Below are 11,313 nucleotides of genomic sequence, written 5' to 3' on the forward strand. Positions count from 1 at the left end.
CTTTATAGTTCTTAGCGCAACCGAGGCCCGGTGCAAAAATGTCTGCAAATTCTTCACATAGACGAGAAACACTGTCGGAAGGCACAGTCTGGTTCACTGATAGGACCTGATTTACTATAGACAAGTTAAACAACTGAAATAAATCGAAACCAAACAAGTTCACTGCAGAAGAAGAACTTAGGACGTAAAATGACACAAGTTTTGTTTGTCCCTTGTATGTTGCAAGAAGACTGCACTGTCCTAACACAGGGATCTTGTGACCTGAATAGGTACTTAACTTAACAGTTGTGGCACACAACGGAGGTGTGCCCAGCAGTTTGTAAGTGTCTTGATTGATCAGTGAAACTGCAGCCCCAGTATCGAGCTGGAATGGTATAACTTTGCCGTTAATGTCCAAGTCCACAAAAAGTTTATTGCCCTGCTGACGACAAGAGCGACTGTCTCGTGCAACGTGAACTGACACTGGTACAAAATCACTTGCGATTTGACGGGAGTTCCGGCGATGTCGACGCTCACTATTTGTGGGACGAACACAGTCACTGTTAGAGAGAGTGGCACTGGGCGGAGTGGAATGAACTATATGAATTTCCATGGGCGAAGTGTTGCGAGCCTGAGTATCCTTGGTTCGATTCCGATTCCGACGTGAAGCAAAGGGCCTGGAATGATTTTGAGCTTCCATTCTGAACTTTTTCTGGCAAACACGTTGAACATGTCCTTTTGTATTACAGTAAATGCAAATAGCTTGGCGTGACGGGCAATTTCGCGTGAATGTCTAGTAGTACACCGTGGGCATGATTTTAGCACTGCATTTGCTTGCCGGTGCGGTACAGGTGGCTGAGAGCCTGGCGGCAGCAGCGCGACCGGGCGCGGGGACTGTTTACTGTTCCGTGCAGCTCGCCCGGCGGGCTGGTTAACCTGACACACGGGTGGCAAAGTTGAAAATGATTCCTGAGCAAAGTCAAGTGTGTCCTGCCGATCCAATATGTCCATCACTTGTTGAAGGGAGGGATTGACTAATTTCAAAATCTGTTCCCATATACGAACATCAGAAACGTTCTGTGCAATTGCATCACGTACCATAGTATCTGAATAAGGGAGTCCACATTGACACTCAAAAGCACAATCCCTAGTAAGACCTTGCAAGGTTGCAACCCACTCCCGATTAGTCTGACCTGCCGTACGTTTTGTACGAACGAAGATATACCTTTTCGCAACTACATTGACTGATTCTTTGAAATATGCATCTAATGCAGACAAAATTTCTTCATAGGACAGAGTTGCTACGTCGTGTCGGGGAAATAATTTGACTATCACACAGTACGTGGTCACCCCGACGGAAGATAACAAAAAAGGCTGCCGCTCGTTACCTTGAATTCTGTAGGCGGCGAGATGGTATCCAAATTGGCGTGACCACTCCGTCCAGCTTTCCAGTGCAGCATCAAAAGGACGAAAAGTTGGTGCAACTGCGTTATGTGGCTGCGTTAGCGGTGGAGCGGCGGCTGCCGCATCGTTTTGCATTGCACGTTGACCCTGGATGAGCTGTCCAAGGCATCCAGTAAGGCCTGCATCTGCTGATTCTGTAAGCGATAAAATTCGGACAGTTCATCTGGAGATGGTGGCGAAGCCATTACACAAGTAAATCAGGGCAGTATAGTTACGAACGCGGTATTGTCTCGTCGCCAATGTTGTGGGTTGGCAGGAGAGCCACCACCGGGTTACCAGAGGAAGCCGAAAGGCACGCGTTTTAGCTCACGCAGGCTGGCGTGAGGTCTGGAGCAGGACAAGGAAATTAGACTTTAGAAAAAACGGACATAGCTGGTGGAATACTTAACTTTAATCCATTAAGGATGAGCGTCGCTCTTGAATGTACATTATTCACAATATCAATTGTAACTGAATATCGCGCCTTGCTAGGTCGTAGCAAATGACGTAGCTGAAGGCTATGCTAACTATCGTCTCGGCAAATGAGAGCGTATTTTGTCAGTGAACCATCGCCAGCAAAGTCGGTTGTACCACTGGGGGTGAGTGCTAGGAAGTCTCTTGACCTGCCGTGTGGCGGCGCTCGGTGTGCAATCACTGACAGTGGCGACACGCGGGTCCGACGTGTACTAACGGACCGCGGCCGATTTAAAGGCTACCACCTAGCAAGTGTGGTGTCTGGCGGTGACACCACAGGTGCTCATAAAGGTCTTTTCCTTTATTGTGTACAGTGGCGCCGTGCTATCATCTCTATTTGGTGCGGGAAAATCAAAGGTCGGATACTTTTTGGACTGACCATGAATACTATTAAAATATTTGAAATGTCTTATGTTCTAAAGCGTTCTTTGACAAACTGCATTTAAATTTACTCTGACAACTAGTATTTGTAACAAGAGTTCGGATCGATCACCAATTTGGACTAATGTTCTTGTTCACAGTGCATAATAATGTAATACGTTATAGCCCATAGCATCATTATCAAAGAAAAGTCAAAGAATAATTTTACATAAATAAATACACAAATATTTAAAAACAGTGAAGCACATAGCATCATTATCAAAGATAATGACAAACAGTAATTTTACATGAATATATACACAAATATTATTTTTAGATTAGCTTGAAAAATAAGTACAAGATGTTTACAAAATGGTAAACATATCGGAAACTGTTAGTTTGTGGGTGTAACTGTTCAGTATTCATCAAATTATGCGCCCTTTTTGTCAAGAGTCACACACTGATGCGGATTTCATTACACACTTTCATCTTAATTTGTGTACGGAGACGGAAGCTACAGTTTTTGTGAAGTTTAGGAAGCAAAGATTGGTTCAACAACTTGTTTAAGATCGGTCATGGTGACTTTGCAAGTCAGTCTTTGGACTCTCAGCCCATTGTTGAGCCTGTCAGGTTACAAGTCTATCAGAGAGTTGATGATGTGGAAGGATCCTTGGAATATACAGCAAGGGAAGTGGGTGTATGTTTTGAAACAGCTAAGTTTTCGTCGAATTCGCACACAGTATGAGGGAGGTACAGTCAGGGAGGATCTTTATAGGTCACCTAAAACTCTTCTGTGTCAGATAAGAGAAGTGTAATGGTATCTAGTCTTCCATTCTTCGTGTTTTTTCTTTTTACTGTTTGTGTTCCTACTCTTCTGTTCTTTGTGCCACCTCTTTCTCTTGAGATAAATATTGTAGTTCGGATAAGGATATCGGTAATTGAGGGCAGGTATGTTATCTGTTTGGTGACATTATACATTGAACTTAAGTCATTGTGTGTGACTCATATTCCTCAGACGTCAGTGCCAGGTGACTGACTGCTACAGATTATGATGTTTATCAGTCTCTGTCTGGTAGAGAACAGCAGAAAGAGTAGCAAATAGAGTTCGAAGTTCAGTACAGCTATTAGCAGTTGCGCTGTAGGATTAACTGAGTGTATCATGTGTGCAATTTGCTTATCTCATCTCCATCGTGTGGAGACAAGTCATTAGTATGTTATCTGTTTGGTGACATTATACATTGAACTTAAGTCGTTGTGTGTGACTCATATTCCCCAGACGTCCTCATCTTCACCCAACCCAGCAGGGCTGTCACGGATTCCACTTACTACCTGCTCAGACGTCGCCTGCTGCAGGAGGTCTTCAGGTAGCCACATTTGAATCGGACTGCTGTTTGCCCACGTCCATGACATGGCGTTGGCTTACCGACAACGTCACTTGCTTCTGCTTTTCTCTGCAGCTGTACCGTTAGCCTCCCATTCCATCTGCATATCACGTTGTTGCTTCCACTGTGTCCCACAAAAGTATTTTTTTGTGAATTGTGTACCCACTAATATATAAAATTAGTTTCCGATTTACACAAATACTATACAATACATAACACAAAATCATTGACATGTTTCTGTTATGAAATAAATTGTTTTTAAAGATGCACTCACCAGTGAGGTCATTAATCTTTATGTTTATTATTGTTCTAGTTGTACAATCAGCCAAGATGCTCACTTATTTACTCTTATTGTTCTGATCAAATTTTCATGTACTGAGTTAATGTTAATTATAAAAAAACATATTCCTCAACTTACGTAATTTAATTATTAAGTATTTGTTGGCACCTGTATAGCTATGAAAAATACATGATCATTAGTTATACAGTTATACATATAACAGTAGAATTATAATCATCACCAGATCGCAATGTTAATAATTGCAAATACTACTTGTTGAACTACTGGCCAGTAGGTTGTTTATACTAGTCTAACTACAACCCTATTCAAAGTACTACACTGTCGTTGGAAATCACAAGATCGTCCGATACGATGGCTCTTGGTTTCGTCGTGGATGTCATCGTGAATTTCTGTAAACAATAAAGTGCACATCAGCACAAACATACACAAATGAATGCTTAGGCAGGCCTCTTCTTCATTTCATTCTTCGGCTTGCTTCCTGTGGTCAATCATAAACCACTTAGCAAGTTTAGAACATACTTACTGATACTTTCTTTAATCACACTGTCAAATACCTTCTTTCATGTTTTTACTCAGTAATATATTCTCTTACTATGTACGCTTTCACGGCCGTTGTTGTCTTTAGTTGAAACTTCCAGGCTGAAAGGCCGTGGTTGATGTATAAAATTTTCACCTAACTTTTCGTCTCCATCTGCTGGAGACATCTTCTGATGTAGTCCAGCTATTGCCACTGACGCTCCAAGTACTCTCGCATTTACAGAGCGCATAGAGGGCACCACCATTCATCACGTGATGCTGACGGTATGCCTATCTTTGGAAGGTGTCATCATTCTCGATTAAGAGTAACCTGTTGTCATTCTGCTGGCGCAACGTCGACATCCATATTTTGTCCAACTTTAAAACTTCCTCTTTTCTATTACAATTATTATGGTGTTTGTGTATCACTATTCCTTCTCTATATATGTGAGAATGATAATGGGATGTTCGTGCTAGAACTCTTGTCTCATTAAATTTAATTTTGTGGTTCCCATCTCGAAAAACATGCTCAGCTACGGCCGATTTTTCGATGTGTCCTAAGCGACAGTTTCTTTTATGTTCGGCTAATCGGGTGTTTACACTTCTTTTCGTTTTTCCAATATATACTTGTCCACAACTGCATGGAATTTTGTATACCCCAGGTGTTGCTAGGGGTATCGGGCGTCTTTTGCAGTTCTTAAATATTCCTTAATCTTCTTGGTGGGTCTGAAGATTGTTTCGATCCCATACCTGGCCAGAACTTTCCCGATACGGTCCATGAATTTATTAATGAACGGTAGGAAAACTTTTCCAATAGGTGCCCGTTGTTGCTCTTGACTTCTGGCCTCTTTACTTCTTTGATGGAGGGCTTGATCAATTTCCTTGCTGGTATATCCTTTTTTCCTGAAGGCTGACCATAAGTGATTTAATTCATCTCGCAAGTAAGCCAGCTCACAGATTTTGTTGGCTCTGTCCACCAAGGTTTTCATAACACCTCTTTTTTGCCTAGGATGATGGTTTGATGCCTTGTGGAGGTATCGATCCGTGTGAGTGTTCTTTCTATATACCTTGTGGCCCAGCGTCCCATCCACCCGTTTAATTACCGACACATCCAGGAAACTGAGTTGACCGTTGCTCTCTTTCTCCATCGTAAACTGTACCTTCGGGTTAATACTGTTCAGATGCACCTAGAAGACATCCAGCTCTTCTTCACCATGAGTCCACACTACAAATGTGTCATCAACATAGCGGTACCATTTAGCTGGCTTTTTACTGGCAGTCTGCAGCGCTCGCTGTTCGAAGATCTCCATAAATAAACTGGCAACAGCTGGGCTGAGAGGGCTTCCCATCGCCACCCCGTCCATCTGTTCGTAAAACACGTTGTTGTACTGTAAATACGTTGTCGTCAGGCAGTGTTTAAATAAAGTCACTATGAAACTTCCTGGCAGATTAAAACTATGTGCCCGACCGAGACTCGAACTCGGGACCTTTGCATTTCGCGGGCAAGTGCTCTACCATCTGAGCTACCGAACCACGACTCACGCCCGGTACTCACAGCTTTAATTCTGCCTGTATCTCGTCTCCTACCTTCCAAACTTTACAGAAGCTCTCCTGCGAACCTTAAGTTCGGTCGGGCACACTATTTTAATCTGCCAGGAAGATTCATATCAGCGCACACTCCGCTGCAGAGTGAAAATCTCATCCTGTAAAGTCACTATGTCAGTCGGAAAAATATCTGCTATATGTGAACTATCTTCGTTTACAGACACCATGGTAAACAATGACACTACATCGAAGCTCACAAGAATGTCACTTGGGCTGACGTTAATCTCCCTCAGTTTTTCAATAAAATGCGGCAAGTTTTCTTAATGTAACTGTCGGTTCTGCCAATGTATGGTTGCAGCAAGCAGGCAAGATATCTGGCCACCTCTTGTGTTGGAGATCCTATAGCACTCACAATCGGTCCCATCGGGACCTGTGGTTTATGTACCTTTGGGAGTCCATATAGTCTGGGTCGATAAGCTTCCGTTTTGCAGAGATGTTTTTTATCACCCAAAGAGACAGAAGATTGTTTTACCAGTTGATTGGTATTTCTCAAAATTTTGGTTGTAGGATCCTTCTGAAGCATTTTGAAATGTGCGTAACTTACAGGGTGTTTCAAAAATGACCGGTATATTTGAAACGGCAATAAAAACTAAACGAGCAGCGATAGAAATACACCGTTTGTTGCAATATGCTTGGGACAACAGTACATTTTCAGGCAGGCAAACTTTCGAAATTACAGTAGTTACAATTTTCAACAACAGATGGCGCTGCAAGTGATGTGAAAGATATAGAAGACAACGCAGTCTGTGGGTGCGCCATTCTGTACGTCGTCTTTCTGCTGTAAGCGTGTGCTGTTCACAACGTGCAAGTGTGCTGTAGACAACATGGTTTATTCCTTAGAACAGAGGATTTTTCTGGTGTTGGAATTCCACAGCCTAGAACACAGTGTTGTTGCAACAAGACGGAGTTTTCAACGGAGGTTTAATGTAACCAAAGGACCGAAAAGCGATACAATAAAGGATCTGTTTCAAAAATTCCAACGGACTGGGAACGTGACGGATGAACGTGCTGGAAAGGTAGGGCGACCGCGTACGGCAACCACAGAGGGCAACGAGCAGCTAGTGCAGCAGGTGATCCAACAGCGGCCTCGGGTTTCCGTTCGCCGTGTTGCAGCTGCGGTCCAAATGACGCCAACGTCCACGTGTCGTCTCATGCGCCAGAGTTTACACCTCTATCCATACAAAATTCAAACGTGGCAACCCCTCAGCGCCGTTACCATTGCTGCACGAGAGACATTCGCTAACGATATAGTGCACAGGATTTATGACGGCGATATGCATGTGGGCAGCATTTGGTTTACTGACGAAGCTTATTTTTACCTGGACGGCTTCGTCAATAAACAGAACTGGCGCATATGGGGAACCGAAAATCCCCATGTTGCAGTCCCATCGTCCCTGCATCCTCAAAAAGTACTGGTCTGGGCCGCCATTTCTTCCAAAGGAATCATTGGCCCATTTTTCAGATCCGAAACGATTACTGCATCACGCTATCTGGACATTCTTCGTGAATTTGTGGCGGTACAAACTGCCTTAGACAACACTGCGAACACCTCGTGGTTTATGCAAGATGGTGCCCGGCCACATCGCATGGCCGACGTCTTTAATTTCCTGAATGAATATTTCGATGATCGTGTGATTGCTTTGGGCTATCCGAAACATACAGGAGGCGGCGTGGATTGGCCTCCCTATTCGCCAGACATGAACCCCTGTGACTTCTTTCTGTGGGGACACTTGAAAGACCAGGTGTACCGCCAGAATCCAGAAACAATTGAACAACTGAAGCAGTACATCTCATCTGCATGTGAAACCATTCCGCCAGACACGTTGTCAAAGGTTTCGGGTAATTTCATTCAGAGACTACGCCATATTATTGCTACGCATGGTGGATATGTGGAAAATATCGTACTATAGAGTTTCCCAGACCGCAGCGCCATCTGTTGTTGAAAATTGTAACTACTGTAATTTCGAAAGTTTGTCTGCCTGAAAATGTACTGTTGTCCCAAGCATATTGCAACAAACGGTGTATTTCTATCGCTGCTCGTTTAGTTTTTATTGCCGTTTCAAATATACCGGTCATTTTTGAAACACCCTGTAGATGAGTATACCATATAAGGTTATTTATTAACTCATTTGGGATGCACACCACCCACAACGAATCATTAACGTTTGCCCTATAAAACAGAATCCCGTTTCTCAAGAGGTAGTTCTGTCTTTTGTGGGCCTGCATCCGATGCTTCCCGTTTTCCTTGATTTTGACTCAATCTGGGTCCATATCCTGCTCATTCTGGATATTCCGCATCGTTACAGTGACGAAGTTTTCAAATGCAAACCTTTTGAGGTAGAACAGCGAAAAGTGCTCTTGATCTAATGCTTCAGTCGTCTCTTCTGTTATACCAATAGACGAGCGGCACAGGGCGTCAGGAATGACGTTTGTCGGACCAGGAACATTGACTGTTGAAAACTGGTAATCTCGAAGCACAACTACCCATCTCGCTAGTCTTCTATGTGGAAGTTTGGCTGTTAGGAGAAACTCTAGGGCCATATGGTCCGTATAGACTTTTGTTTAGAAAGTACCTAAACTTTTTAAATCCCCATACAATTGCAAGGGCTTCAAGTTCGGTGACAGAGTAAATCGTTTCTCTATTGGATAGTACCCTGCTACCAAATGCGATGGTTCTGTGTACTAATTTGCCATTTTGTTCAAACTCCTGAAACAACGTAACTCTTCGCGCTTTCAGTGACCATACAAAAATCCTGTGATAAGTCAGGATGTGATAAAATAGGAGTATTGACGAGTTCCGCCTTCAAATTATTGAATTCTCGGTCTGCACGCTCATCTCACACCCAGAGTGTTCCTTTTCTCGCCAATTGGTAGAATCGGGGACTATCTAATGTTTCCACATAGATAAACTAATTTATAAAAATTTATTATCCCTAGAAACCCTCTCAGTCCGTGTGGCTCCCCCTGTCGGAGGTTCGAGTCCTCTCTCGGGCATGGGTGTGTGTGTTGTCCATCCAAAAGGGAGCCTTTTGAATTGAAAACACCTTCCAAAGGCAATAAAAGCCGTGTATTTTGGGCAGTCAGGATCGAGCTCTATCTGTCAAATGCTCGAGCGCAAATCAAGTGAGGAAAACACTGAAACCCCGTGAAATCTTTGAAGGAGCTCCTCAAGCCTTTCAGGACGATCTGTCTCTGACACAATAATGGTATTTATTTGGTGTGAGTCAAAAATCTGTCGAATTCCACCGTCCTCTTTGTCTACTATGCGTAGTGGACTGCTATACTCAGATCTCGTGGCCTCAGTTACGCCTTCATCCTCCATTCTTCGTAGTTCACCGAGAACCCTTTCGTGGTATGACCATGGAATGACATAAGGAAGTACCCGAAATGGTCTATGTTTCTTTACTTCAAATTTATATTGGTACCCCTTAATGCATCTAGTTTTAGGTAAGAAGATTTCTGCGTTATTTTTGAGCGCAAGCTCCAACCTTTGCCAGTCCATTTTATCTATGTTTTCCAGATTCTCCAGTTTGGAATCAATCTTACTCTTGCTTGATAGGTTCCCGGGACTTACGCCGGATAATATTGTAGAAGCCGCACAATATTTCAGTGAGACAACTGCCCGCCATCTTCAGGTGCTACTGTCGCGTCGCTGAGAAGCGCGCCAATTTATATGCTGGCTTTCTAGAACAGCGCAGGCGCCAGCGGGGCATAACGTCATCGAAGACCAATCGTAGACAGCGTCGAATACTAGAGTCCTCTGCAGACCGCGACCCGTTTCTCCTCATATTCTATAGTATTTATGTTATTACTTCCGAGAAGGTTTGCAGGCATATTTTCACTAGTGCCTGTCGTCTGGCCTAGTCATTGTTCACTTTCCATGTCATTTTGGAGTACTCTCCCAGGGTTAGGTGGTCTAATGTCAATTGTTTGTTCCTGATTTCTGCTGTTATTCATTCCACCCCATTCTTGGTCAGACTGTTGACAAGTTTCTCTATTGTCGCCCCATGATGCGCCATTACTTTGTGGCCCCATCTGCGTTCATTTTCTTGCCCATAATCTCAGCCATAGTTCTTCCACTGTGGATTGTTCCCCCTACGATATGTATGGTCCATGTTTTGGTGAGGCGGTCGATTTACATTGTTTTGCCAGTTATGGCCTCTATTATTCTCTCTGATGTTCTCCTTTCTTTCACTTTGCACGTCTCTCCGCCTATGTTTTTGTCGCGCCTGATGCTCATTGAAAGCGAACTCCAACTCTCTTAGGATACCCTTGAATCCTTCTACATCACTTCCACATCGGCTAACGAGCGTTTGCTGGTAGGAAATTGGTAACGTCATGTAACATAATCTTATAGTCTCAACTGGTGTGCATGGGTCGTCCAAATACTGATTTTTCTTGGTCAAGTTTTCGAAATACTTGTAACACTCCGGTTTATTATTACTTTACTTATCCCGCTCGATCGGGATCTGATAGCAGCCCAAATAGATATTAATTAATGTGACCGTGTGCCTAATGGGGCTGGCAATCGGATTGGACTGCTACGGAGTTGTTACATTCCATCTTTGTCCTTCTCAAATGCTGTAATAAAGAAATGTCTGATGCCAAGAAGAACGACAACACAGCTTCATTAATCAATGACCTATATTCATCACTAAAAACACAAGGTAAGGAGACAGTCACTGCCTTCGTCAATACACTGTTAATAACGGCTAATCTCAGCACAGGCTTCCTCGCTATTCATAATCGTCACACGCAACATACAATCACTGTATCCAACACTGCAATCCAACACTGCAATCCAAATAATGCCGGCGCGGTAGACGCGAAAATACAAATATCGGCACTGAAATATCACTGAATCACACTAGTAATTGTACTTGTTCATTTTCCCACATAATACTAACACAAAGGGGTTGAACCGCGGCGATGGCCACTCCCTTTGTCGGTAATTTCTATCAATTGCTGGCTTCTGCTCAGCTCTGCCCGCCTCGCGGGAACCTACAACACGCACTGACTTGACTCAACTCTCGCTCTCGCGACCCGACACGCTAATCGATAGTTGCCCTGTCGACCTGTGTGAGTGCAAACCTAGTAGTAAGGGCCTGCGGACCCCTTACATCCCCGCCCTCGAAAACTTCTTTAGAGCCGCAGGCGAAAAAGAATCGGCAAGGGAATGAAACATTGCTACATTTGAACAAACACACAGTGTAAATAATCAATGAAATTACAATTCATCAAATAATCCCTCGA

This window comes from Schistocerca piceifrons, chromosome 3 (genome assembly GCF_021461385.2).
Source record: "Schistocerca piceifrons isolate TAMUIC-IGC-003096 chromosome 3, iqSchPice1.1, whole genome shotgun sequence".
Classification (NCBI taxonomy): domain Eukaryota; kingdom Metazoa; phylum Arthropoda; class Insecta; order Orthoptera; family Acrididae; genus Schistocerca; species Schistocerca piceifrons.